This window comes from Phacochoerus africanus, chromosome 11 (assembly GCF_016906955.1).
Source record: "Phacochoerus africanus isolate WHEZ1 chromosome 11, ROS_Pafr_v1, whole genome shotgun sequence".
NCBI lineage: Eukaryota > Metazoa > Chordata > Mammalia > Artiodactyla > Suidae > Phacochoerus > Phacochoerus africanus.
The window spans coordinates 16037070-16050555 of NC_062554.1; positions in this window are offsets into that span (position 1 = coordinate 16037070).

A 13486-nucleotide genomic window follows, 5' to 3' on the forward strand; every position below is an offset into this window, starting at 1 on the left:
TCAAGGAGATATTCAACATGTTGAACTGTTCCTCTGTGAATTGACAGATAATGATAGTTATTCTAAAATATATAAAGCCATTCTTTTTTCCTTTAATATTTAAGACTATAATTTTAGGTATTTCTCTAAAACATTATCTATGCTTATCTTACAAAGACATATGCATCCTAAGTGCCTAGGCATCATAAATTATATACAGTTGGCTACAATAAGATGACTGTCCCTAAGTGGGCTGCAGACTGCCCATATATATAATTCAGGATATGCAAAATACAGAGTTTTCCATTGTGGTCTAACAGGCTAAGAACCTGACATAGTGTCTGTGAGGATGTGGGTGTGATCCCTGACCGTGCTTAGTGGGTTAAGAATCTGGCGTTGCTGTGAGCTGTGACACAGTTCACAGATGCAGCTCAGGTGCAGCATTGCTGTGGCTGTGGTGTAGGCTGGCAGCTGCAGCTCTGATTCAACCCCTAGCCGGGGAACTTCCATAGGCTTCAAGTATGACCCTAAAGAGAAAAAGAAAACAAAAAAAGTTATGCAAAATACAAAAATGAAACAAAAAATATTTCTTAAGAAAAGTGAATGTGAACTTGGTGGGCACTCAGGGGAGGTAGTGATTCTTTCCAATTGTCTGTATTTTGAAAGTTAGAGGAAGGAGAAAGAGCAGGGTCATGTCAGGTGAAGGGGAAAATATCTGCAGCAAATATTTCAGCCTGATTGTTGAAGTTGTTGGCACAGCATAAACTGTGGGACAAGAGTACAAAGTTATGTTTTGGTCAAATAACGGAGACTAAAAAAAAGTTGTGCTTATGAATTTGGTCTTCAAATCTCCTAGTAAATAAAATGAAGGTTAGAGACGGAGAAGTGTGAAGACCAACTAGAAAACCATTGCAATAATCAAGGGGAGAGATGGACATCTAAATTAATGGAGCAATAGTGAGGATATAGAGGAAAATGTTTTATGAATATGGGAGAAACAATAGCAGGGAAAACAACAGATTTTGACAACCAATTAGATATGAAAATGAGACAGAAGAAAAAGTCAAAATAATTCATAAATTTCGATCCAAGGCAAGTATTTTGACGATGACATCAGTGACTAAGTATAGAATACAACAGGGCATTGGAAATAAACCAAAAGCAGAAAAAAACCTGAGAAGTATTTATTCTTGAAAAACTACTAGAGCTTCAGGTGAATGGAAGTTGATGATCATATTGCTTGGGTTACTCCTATCCTTATTCTTTCTCCCCACTCCTGACTTTCCAACCCCACACTGGAGTCAGTTAATGAGAACTGTATTTTTTTACCACATGAGTCTGGCCACAAGAAACAGCTAATTTGCTGCTGATGGAAGCAGACTTGAATTGGGACAGGAAAAGGGCGTGAAACCCATCGCTCTGCTCTAAAGCCAATTAAATCCATAGGAAACAAACTGAAACCCCATGATTTGCTAGTCTGATGTTCCAGATCCTGTTGGGACAAGCCATGGACAACCCAGAAATTTAAGTGAGATTCAGAAAGTTAGAGAGCCAGGAAAGGGCTGCTATAGCTCTCCATAAATACCGGCTGACTGGGAACCAAGGGATATTTGCAGATACACGCAGAGAAGTAGAAGCTAAGAGAGACTGAAGAACTGTCTGCAACATTTAATGTTTCTGAACCAACACACATAATTTGGCAGAGGGCAGAAGCCTTAAAATCTTGAGATGTTTGAGATGAGCCACTTTATTTGGTTTTCTGTTGAGTTATGTAGACACCAGGGTGATTCCTAGGAATTCAGGCTAAAAAATGGAAATAATAAAAACTGTGTATAAATATCAGCAGCCATAGTAGATTCTGCAGTTTAAGTTCAGACAAGATTGAATAACAAAACAAAGCAAAACAAAACACAACTTACAGAAATAAAACAGAATCTAGAGTTACTATGATACATTTTATTGATGTTCCATATTTAATTTAAAAAATGGTGAAACAGGAGTTCCTGCTGTGGCACAACAGGACCAGTGGCGTCTTGGGAGCCCTGGAACGCAGGTTTGATCCTCCGCCTAGCACAGTGGGTTAGGGATCCAGCATTGCCACGGCTTGGGTTGGGACTGCAGCTCAGATCTGATCCCTGGCCCAAAAACTCCATATGCCTTGGGTTGGCCAAAAAAGAAAAAAAAAATACAAAAAGCAAACTAAAACAAGAAAAAAAGCCAATCAATAGCAATAAAATTAGAAAGGGTTAAGTCAAATGCCTTTATCCACTGTTGAAATAATCTCATATGCAAAATTCCTAAGGAATCTACCAAAATTCAAAATCCTACTAAAACAAATAAGCAAGCTTAATAAGGTCACAACATATACAGTCAATACTCAAGAAAATTGACTTTATATACTACCAGGAAAAATCTAAAAGTCAAATTTAAGAATAAATGTTTAAAAATTATCATTGAAAGAGAATAAAAATACTTAAATCTAACAAAGTGAAAGACCTGCACATTTAAAAATACATAATATTGATTTAAAAAAGTAAAGGGGCATTAAAAACTGGAAAAAAATACTGCATGTGGAGATTGGCACACTTCATAATTTTAATATGTACTTACATCCAAATAAATATGTAGATTCAATGTAATTACTATCAAAATTCCAGTGGCATTTTCTCGAAAGTGATAAGCTCTTCCTAAAATGTGAATGGCAATGGGTTTCACACAGTTCAAACATTTTTTAAAAGAGACTATAATTATGGGAATCACACTATTATTAAATTGAAATTTAAGACGAACAATTATTAATCTTTTTGAAGACTACATAGTAGGACATCTCCATTACCAAGAGTTAGGTGAAGAGTTTTTAAACATGACACCAAAAACAAAAAACATAAAAGAAAATATCAATAAATATGAATTCATCAAAATTAAAATGTATACTGGATTAAAAAAAAATAGCTTTAGGGAAGGAAAGAACTCACCACAGAGTAGGAGAAAATATTTGGACATCACATAGCCAACAAAGGATCTGTCTCCCAATTATATAAAGAAATCTATAGTCTCAACGGGAAGAAAATACATAATCCAATTAGAAAATGGGCAAAATACTTGAACAGACATTTCACCCAAAAAGGGCATATGGACAGCAAATGAATACATGAAAATATGATCAACATCATTAGGCACTAAAGGAATGCAAATTGAGAGCTTAATGAAATACCACTACATCCCTATCAGAATTTCTGTAATAACAATTTACTAAGTGGTGATGAGAATGTGGAGCAACTGGATCTCTGGTACGCTGCTGGGGAGAATGTAAATTTAATAACCACTCTGGAAAACAATTTAGTTGTTTTTTATAAATCAAACATGCATATCCCACATAATCTAGCAACCCACTCTTGAGTGTTTACTCCAGAGAAGTTGGCACAAATTTTCTATAAAGCGCCAGACAGTAAATATTTTCACTTTTTAAAGCCAAATTCCATTTCTATCATACATTTGTCACTTTATTTTTTTCAATCCTTTAAAAATGTGAAAACATTTTTACAATTGTATTAAACACACATCATCATTTAATATGGACAAGGACCTGGAATTGGAATTGGCAAATCGCATGATAAATATATATTTATTTAAGAAACTGTCAGATGGATTCTAAAGTTGTTCTACTTTACATTCTCATCAGTAAGGAACACGTGCAAAGTATGATGATTCTAGCTTCTCACTTGGCATATTGTTATTTTTCATTACAGATATTCTAGTGAGTGTGGGTTTATCATAAACCTTGTAGGTTTTACAAAAATAGGCCATGGATCAGATTCTTCCTGCAGGCCATAGTCTGTTGACTAATGTCCTAGAGAGGTAAAAATTATATTCACATAAAATTTTGTACCCAGGTACCTATACCAGCTTTATTTGTAAGAGCCAACTGAAACCAACTCAAATGCTCCCCAATGTTTTTCATGGTGAATTGTGATATATTCAAATAATGGACCTAGCCATACAAGAAAAATATAGAACCACTGATATGCGCAACAACCTACATAGATCTCAGGAGCATCATGCTGAGTAAAAAAGACCAAAAGGCTACATAGCATATGGTTCTTTTTACATAACATTTATGAAGTGACAAAATTATAGTGATGGAAACCCAATCAACGGCTTCCAAGGGTTAGTATTATTTGGAAATATAATGAGGAAACATGATAGAGAGTTTGGGATGATGGGATAGTTCTGTCTTATGACTGTAGTGATGGTTATAGTAGTTTCTAGTTGTGATAAAATTTTATAGACCTTCATTCCCCAGAAAGAGTTCATATAACCCTAGTGAAATCTAAATAAGATGTACAGATTAGTTAGGAGTATTGCACCAATATCAACTTTATAGCTTTCATAATTGGGCCATATGTATGTGTTAAATTTGAGGAGAATGAGTGCATTTTTTTTTGCAACATCTATGTTTTCCTAAAATTATGTCAAAATAAAAAACTATTTAAAAGTGAAAAATGAGATTCCATTATATATTCAGTAGAAAATGTATAATCAAAAAGAACGACAATACCATTCTAGAGTTATAGAATACAATAAATAAGAGTTCTAGTTAGGAAAAACTAGATCTCTCATACACTACGTATATTACTCATAAGAGTGTAAAATGTTACAACTACTTTGGAGTAAATTTAGCATTTTCTTTTCTTTGTCTTTTTGCCTTTTCTAGGGCCACACCTGCGGCATATGGAATTTCCCAGGCCACCGGCCTACGCCAGAGCCACAGCAATGCCAGATCCAAGCTGCGTCTGCAACCTACACCACAGCTCATGGCAACGCCAGATCCTTAACCCACTGAGCAAGGCTAGGGATCGAACCTGCTACCTCATGGTTCCTAGTCAGATTCGTTAACCACTGAGCTACGACGGGAACTCCCAGCATTTTCTTAAATAAATGTACATTTACCACATGAAGTACTAATTCTTACTTCTAGGTATTTATCCAAATTAAAAGAAAACAGGCTTACACAAAGTATATATAAATATACATGAATATATAATATATATCAGCCAAAACCTGAAAACAATCTAAATGTGAAAAAACTTGATGAATGAATAAACAATATGACATATCTATATAATGGAATACTATTATGCAATATAAAGGAAAAAAAACCCTCAAGATGCAGGAAATAATATAACTGAATAGCAAAATCATTTTGCACAGTGAAAGAAACCAGATGCATATATTTTATGATTTCTTTCAAACAAAATTTCTGAAAAAGCAAAATCTACAGGATAGAAAGTAGCTAAGCGAGTTCCTGTCCTGGCTCAGCAGAAACGAATCTGACTAGCATCCATGAAGACGCATGTTCAATCCCTGGCCTTGTTCAGTGGTTAAGGATCCAGTGTTGCTGTGAGATATGGTGTAGGTCACAGATATGGCTTGGATCTGGCATTGCTGTGGCTGTGGTGTAAGCCAGCAGCTACAGCACTGATTTGAGCCCTAGCCTGGAAACCTCTATATGCCATGGCTATGGCCCTAAAATAAAGACAAAAAAGAAAAGAAAAAAAAAGTAGCTAAGTGTTTTGCTGAGAAAAGAAAATTACCTACAAAAGAAATGAGGACAATTTTGTAATAGTGGAAGTGTTCTAGAACTAGATTGTGTTAACAGTTGCACAAATGTATAAATCTACAAAAACCCATCAAACTGTATACTCTCAAGAGGTATATTTTATAGTATGTAAATTGCATTAACAGTAAAGCTGTAAAAAAAATTAAAGCCAAATTCATGAATACAGAGAACAGACTGGTGGTTGCCAGAGGTGTGGGGTGGGGAGCGGGTGAAATGAATGAAGGAGTCGGAAGATAAAAACTTCTAGTTATGAAATAAATAGTCATGAGGATGTAATGCACAGCATGGTAACTCTAGTTAAAAATACTATATTGTGTACTTAAAGTTGCTAAGAGAGGGAGTTCCTTAGTGGCTTAGTAGTTAGGATATGACACTTTCATTGCTGTTCCCTGGGTTCAGGCCCTGGTCTGGGAACTCCCACATCAAGTTGCTGCATGCTGCAGCTAAATAAATAAATAAATAAATAAATAAATAAAATTGCTAAGAGAGTATGTCTTAAAAGTTCTCAGCACAAGAATGTAACCAAATGTATGATGGATATTAACTAGATTTATTGTGGTTTCATTTTCCAATATATACAAATATTGAATCATTATATGTTGTACACCTGAAACTACTATAATGGTATCTGTCAATTATATCTCAATTTTAAAATAAATATGCAAAAATCTGTCCATATAACTTTTCATTTTAACAAAAGAAAACATTATGTCAATGGATAGCAAGAAAAAAATTAATAGTATCCCATAGTATTCATGGTTTTTAAAGGTAGTTTTAATAAACCAGAAATATAAGAAATCTTCCTTGATATATTTTACTGTATCTATAAACTCTTTTGAAAAAATATTAGAGGCACTCTCTTTAAAATAAGAACATGCTACCACCTCTATAAACATGCTGCATGTTTTACTCATAAGATAGCATAGAGCTGTTTTTTAATCTATAATCTCAGTTTTCCAATCATTATCTATCTTGTGATACTTTTCTCCTCAGTTTCCTTTTTTTTTTTGTCCTGGTTGTCAAATTTCTGTCTATATTAGTCCGGATCCTTGGTTGAAAGAGACAAAAAAAAATGCAACTTTAATTAAATTAGGCCAATATAGATATAGATGTGTGTTTAAATATGTATATACATATATGTGTGTACATGCATGTATGTATGTATATATACAGAGACAGTATATATTATATATAGTGCTTTACTCCTAATATCTGAATGTGTGAATTTTGTATGTTTGAAATTCAATTCTAGAACCAATCAGATCTCTGATATTTATCTCTTTGTTATTAATTATTCAGCAAGAAGCTTTTGCAGCAACCTCAAATGAAAAATGTCAGGGCAAAATGCAAACTGTCTCAACTGATTGTTTCATCCCATCTTACATATAATGAATCTAAGACTAGAAATGGGTATTAAAAAATTTGCCAAGACCACATGCTGAATTTCTAAGGTCACTTAGACAGAAACTATGGTCAGGATGAGGCCCAGGATAGCCTGTCTCCCAACAGCTTTGTTCTACACAATAGTGCCAGGAAGGTCCTACAAGTACCCAACTAGAATCAAAGCTTGTTTTAAACCATCCCTATAGATCTATACTAATACCAGACATAGATTAAGCACCATAATTTTCATGAACTTTTGCTGCCTGTTGGGACATTATATACCTACCCTTGGAAGAAGGATTCCGTCAAACAACTTTCCGAATGCCTCAGAGTCAGTATTAATCATGACAGTATAAAATGTCAGAATTTATAAAGAGGAAATAGCCTCATTTGCAATCTCTTCATCTCAGATATCATGATGCATCAGTACACCCATAAATGGTTTGACATTGAATTTCATAACAGAAAGCATCTGTGACCAATGAGAACAATTTCTGAAGCTGGGACGAATTATCCCTCTTAAGAACAACTGTCTCATTGGTCTGCAAATGTATCTTCCCCTTTAGCCTTGGAGAATATTCATGTTGCAGAAAAGCAGTGACAAGGGCATCACAGGAGGTATGGCTCTGGTGGAAAACCAACTGTTCTCCATTTATCTTTTTGGTGGCCAATGAGCCTTTATTCACCATACAGCTGTTCCTGCCCGTCCTCCTGAGTAGACACATCTGTGCGCTGTGTACATGCCTGGTCATCAGATACATTTATCGGCATGTGAGAAGGTCTCCTCTCACATATTTCTCTGTAACCTCAAGGGTAAAACCAATAAATATATCAGTAACTGAAGTGAGAATCAGGATGAAAAATGCCTGGAGCTGGACTTCCTATTAGTATGTTATATATTCTAAAACTAAAAGCTTAAAATGATAGAGATTATCTGAATGATCTTACCACCCTAAATTCTCTTTCCTTTTTGTTCCTCTTAATTTTACACTAAGAGTGAAGGCAATAATAAACTCTTAATGTTAGAAACATCCCATTATATTTAATAAAAATTAGAAAAAATGTGGATGTCTCTGAAATGTCACTCTGGCTCAGATCTCTCATGAGAAATTTAGAACAGTTCCCAAATAACCTATAAGAGTTAATGGCACTATACCCTATAACGTCACGAATATATCATAAAATATCTTTCCCAACAAATATTGAGCTTTCAAGACAATGTGTTTTCACATTTTCTGCTAAATTTAACAAATCACTGAATATTAATTAAAACACCACTAATTTTCCAGCACAAAGATGGTTATTTTGGTGGATAAGGAATAATTCTCTGCCCTCTTCCTGAATTTACCTGGGAAAATTTGGGCTCTCGATAATAAATAAAATCTCCCCTTTCAAGTCCTCTCCACCAACGCTATGGCTATAGTCAATTTGAGTGGGTAAGTGTAAGATTCATGGTTTTTCTCTGTGACCAATAAAATGTTGGGGATGTAAAGATGTATTTCAAAAGTCAAATTTTAATTTAAAAGGTTGTAGAGAGTATAAACTAGACAGAGGACCTTCAAGAGACTATTTTATCATCAGCTTATTGATGTAATTTATTTATATACAACATTCTCATGAAAATTGGTACAATTTTTATCTGATTTGATAAATTTGGACAAATGTATCTTGTAATGTAATTACCATGTTGATGGAGATACAGAATATCCCCCCCCCCCAATTTTTCTTGTGACTTTTCTATCCCTTTACTTTTGCCTTCCACCCTTGGAAACTGCTGACTCTCCTTATCTACAGTTTTGACTTTCTAGAACTCCATATGAATATATTTTTTGATATCTTGCATTAAACTTTTGAGATTTATTTATGCTCTTTCCCACATCAGTAGTTCATTCAACTTTATTTCTAAGTAATATTCTATTTATGGATATACCACACTTTAGTTTATTCATTCATGATTTGATGGATGTTTGGATTAATGTCCAGGTTGGGGATATTATAAAGTTTCTATAAATAATTGAATGCAAATCTTTCTGTTTAGATATGTTATCATTTATCTTCAGTTAATAACCAGGAGTGGAATTGCTGGGTCATATTGTAAGTACATATTTAACTATTAAGAGACTGCCAAACTATTTCCCAAAGAGGTCATACACATTTGCATTCCTCCAGAAAATGTGAGATCCAACTGTTTTATGAACATGTCAACATTTGGTGCTGGTCAGTCTTTTTAGATATAGCTATTCTTAAGATATCAAAATACCACCTTGTGTATTTTCATTTTAATTTCTGTAATAGCTAACAATATTGAATATCTTTTAATATATTTGTGTGCCATTCCTACCTACCAAGTGATGAACTATCTCTTCAAAATCCTTGCTCATTTTTAAAAAGTGGATATTTATTTTCTTCTTAATGTTTTTCCCCTCAATGTTTAAAAAAAAAATCTCTGTATTCAGGCACAAAAAGTGTAATTATTGGATATTATGTGGAACCTTGGAAGGTACATGTTGTTCACTTTATCAGAAATTGCCAGATTGTCTTATTCACTTGTTTTAATAACTAATACATGCATAACAATATTGATATCACATATTGAAAATAGAGAGTATGTTAAGTTTTGAAATATGTATATACCCTTACATCATCACCACAATCTATGAATGTATTCGAACTCATGAAAAGTTCCTTTGTACACATTTGTAATCTCCTCTCCACTTCCTCCCCAACTATTCACAATCCCCACCCCAAGACAGCTATTGGTTTTTTCTTTCTGTCACTGTAGTCTTCATAGTCCAGAATTTTATACAAATGTAATAATATATATGTGTTTATATATCTATATATACACACAACCACACACATACATATGGCTGCCAGCATAAATGACGCTATCTGTGGCTCTTACATTTTCTCCTGTCCTTCTGCTGATCCTACCCAGGACTGTATTTTGCCATAAACCACTTGTCGGTAGTCATGGACTTTGTAGTTAATAGATATTATTTAATTGTCACTAGGATCAGGCAGTCTCCACTGTTAGTCCCTAAACAATGATGAAAACCTTCTCTGATGTACTCCTGGTACCCTGCAGACTGGTTCCCCATTCGTGAATCTTAGCTTAGGAAAGCATATTCCATTTCCCATCATCCACTCCCACACCTTAGGTTAATAATAAAATTGTCGCAGTTGTCCCTCGGAGGTGTATAGTGCAGCTGCAGATGTTTCCGCCCAATCCTGATCCCACCCTGTGGGTAAATTATCCCGTAAGAAATTGGTCCATTGATTATATGGAGCTTCCTGCCTCATTTTTCAGTCTCAAGATGCTTTTCAGTTTGATGGGCACTTTTGAGTAGTAAGTGCTTTGGCTCCCTCCACTGAGCAAAATTATGAGCTATATCCATGGTGTTGTGTATATCAGTAGTTCATTTCTTTGTACTATTCAACAGTAGTACTTTATTATACAGATACACAATATTTTACAAATAAAATTTCTATGTACAAGTCACTGCATGGACATATGCTTTATTTCTTTCATTTTCATTTTTATAGGTCAGTACCTAGAAGAATGACTGGGTTGTATGATAGACATGTTTATCTTTTCAAGAACCTTCAAATTATTCTTTGTAAAATGATATGAAGTTGATATATCATTTTAAGTTATATCACTACATCTGCAAGACTTTTAGATCTTCTACACCTTCATCAGTTCTTGGTATGGTCAGTCTCTTAGTTTTAGACATTCTAATATGTGTTTAGTTATATCTCTTCATGGTATTAATTTTCAATTCTTTAATGATTAATGATGTGAATATTTTATCATGTGCTTATTTCCCATCCATACATCTATGCAAATATTTTCCCATTTTATTATATATTCCCTTTTGTATTTTCTTTTGATTTTCTATGTAGATAATCACATTATCTGTGAAAAAAGACATTTCTATGTTGAGGTAGGTTCCCTCTATGCCCACTCTGGAGAGTTTTTATCAGAAACAGTTGTTGAATTTTGTCAAAAGCTTTATCTGCATCTACTGAGATATTCACATATTTTTATTTTTCAGTTTGTTGATGTGGTGTATCACCTTGATTGATTTATATCATTTCTATGAGATTATGCTGCTGATTTTTTTTTGTCTTTTGTCTTTTTAGGGACACACCCACGGCATATGGAGGTCCCCAGGCTAGGGGGTCTAATTGGAGCTACAGCTGCCGGCCTACGCCAGAGCCATAGCAATGCCATATCTGAGCCATGTCTGCGACCTACACCATAGATCATGGCAACGCTGGATCCTTAACCCACTAAGCGAGGCCAGGAATCAAACCCGCAACCTCATCGTTCCTAGTTGGATTCGTTTTCACCACTCCACAATGAGAACTCCATGCTGATGATATTTTTTAACTCAGATCTTCATTTTTTGGTGGGCATTTCTCATTTTTGTGTTTGTCTAATGTTTCCTCCTGAATTTATCAAAAGTATGCATTCCTAGTAGTAATATAAAATGGGAAAACCTGATCTAGAAGTACATGATGTCATTCAGTCATTTATTTCTGATGTTAATTTTGATTACCTGGTCAAAGTGTCATCTACTTTCTCAATGTCAAATTACTTTCTTTTAAAACTAATAAGCAGTCTGAAAGGAGATAGTTCAAGACAATGCAAATGACTCTCCCTTCATCAAAATTTTCCCTTCATTTACCATTAAGCATTCTTCATTGTAATATAAACAAGAATAATTCAATCTTTTTGTATTTTATTATTTGTATGAGCTCAAAAATTCTCATTTTCTATTGGTTTGTGTTTCATTAAGGTGCTTCATTATTTTGGTACACAAATTATCTGAGATTTAATCAATGCAAGTCTTTCATATTAGTTTCTTTGTACTTTTGACTCATGTCCATTCGTTTTTAAGCATTTTATTCTTGTAATGATAATAATATGTTCCAAAACTGTCTTTTACCAACTCTGCCACAGCATTAGAATCACTCAGTTACCCAAGGAGCCTAGGTTCTTTTTAGTGGAGATGATTCAAGCATCAAGTGCTCATTGCTATTTTGGCTTTCATTACTTCATGTATCTTTCACAGAAAAAGCTAGGAAATATACATATGTATATACACATAGATACAAATATATCTATACACATATATAATATCTATCTACATGTATATGTGTCTGTATGTATTATCTAGATATATGTACATTCATACTTAGACATGTGTACATATAAATTCACACAGGAATACATATATTTTAGAAATCATTTTGAGTCTATCATCACAGGCTTCTTTTTTGCTTTTCTTGATTCCATATTTTATCTATTTACTAAATGAAACTTTAGATCTGAATCAACACACTGACTCAAAAGTCAGTCTTCCTCCACTTACTAAAACGAGCAGGTTTGGATTCTTTCTCACATGACTCCAGTCTAAAAAATCATCTGTAATAATCAGGGATAATTTTAGGGCTCGCTTCATGTGTATTCCTCCTCTTCTTATGTAGGCTTTTCTGTTATTTCATATATTTATTTAAGGTGATAGAATAAAACTCACCCCTGTTACCGCATAATGAATGAAAGTGAATGTGTCTAACAAATTTTTTTAAAGCAATGATTACGGGATGTACAAATCTGTGTTTTTATTGACAAACTCACAAACAATCAATCCAAGTTGAAACTTGATCATCACCCTTTCTCATGAGAATAACAAATTTTGGTTAGTTTATGTTGGCCACATGTCCTGAATCCAACCTTTTCATACCTATTCTAATTACTAAATTCTGGAGGTGGAGAAAGATGGCAGAGGAGTAAGTGTTTCTTTGATGTGTTTCTCCCACAAACACATAAAAAAAAAAACACTACATGTAAAACAACTCGCACAGAACATCAACTAAATGCTGGCAGAAGAACTTAAACCTCCAAAAAGGATAAGAAACTCTTGACATAACTGGGTAGAACAAAAGAAAAAAGGAGAGAGAGAAGGAATCAGGATGGGATTAGCATTCCCAAGAGGGAGCAGTGAAGGCAAAAAGGAACCCATATCCTGGAAGCCACCTAATTGACAGAAAGATCAGCTGAATTGGCAGGCCCTCAAAGTCTCCAAGAAAAGCTCGGCAGCTGGACTGAGAACAGCAAAGCAGAGTGAGAGCCGCACAGATCATCTGAACCACCAGCCTGGACACCACAGCCTGAGATGCTCAGGCAGGGGCTGGAAGCTGAGACTCAGGCTCTGGAGGACAGTCCCAGGGAGAGTATGGGAGCTGGCTGTGTGGGGACAGCCTGAGGGGCTAAGGAGCAGTGCACAATGGGTGGGGGAGTGGTATGCCATGGGCTGAGGAGGGAAACACCATGGCAGAGGCAACCCGGGAGAAGGTCCAGACCTGCAGGAGAGGCAGGGCACCATTGTTGGGGAGGGCGAGAGGAGGAGGGGCTGCTGATGCCATAGGAAACTCCCTGTGCCTCAGTGTGTGCATGCCCTTGGACTCTCACAGGGCGGGGCCACTCTGGCATAG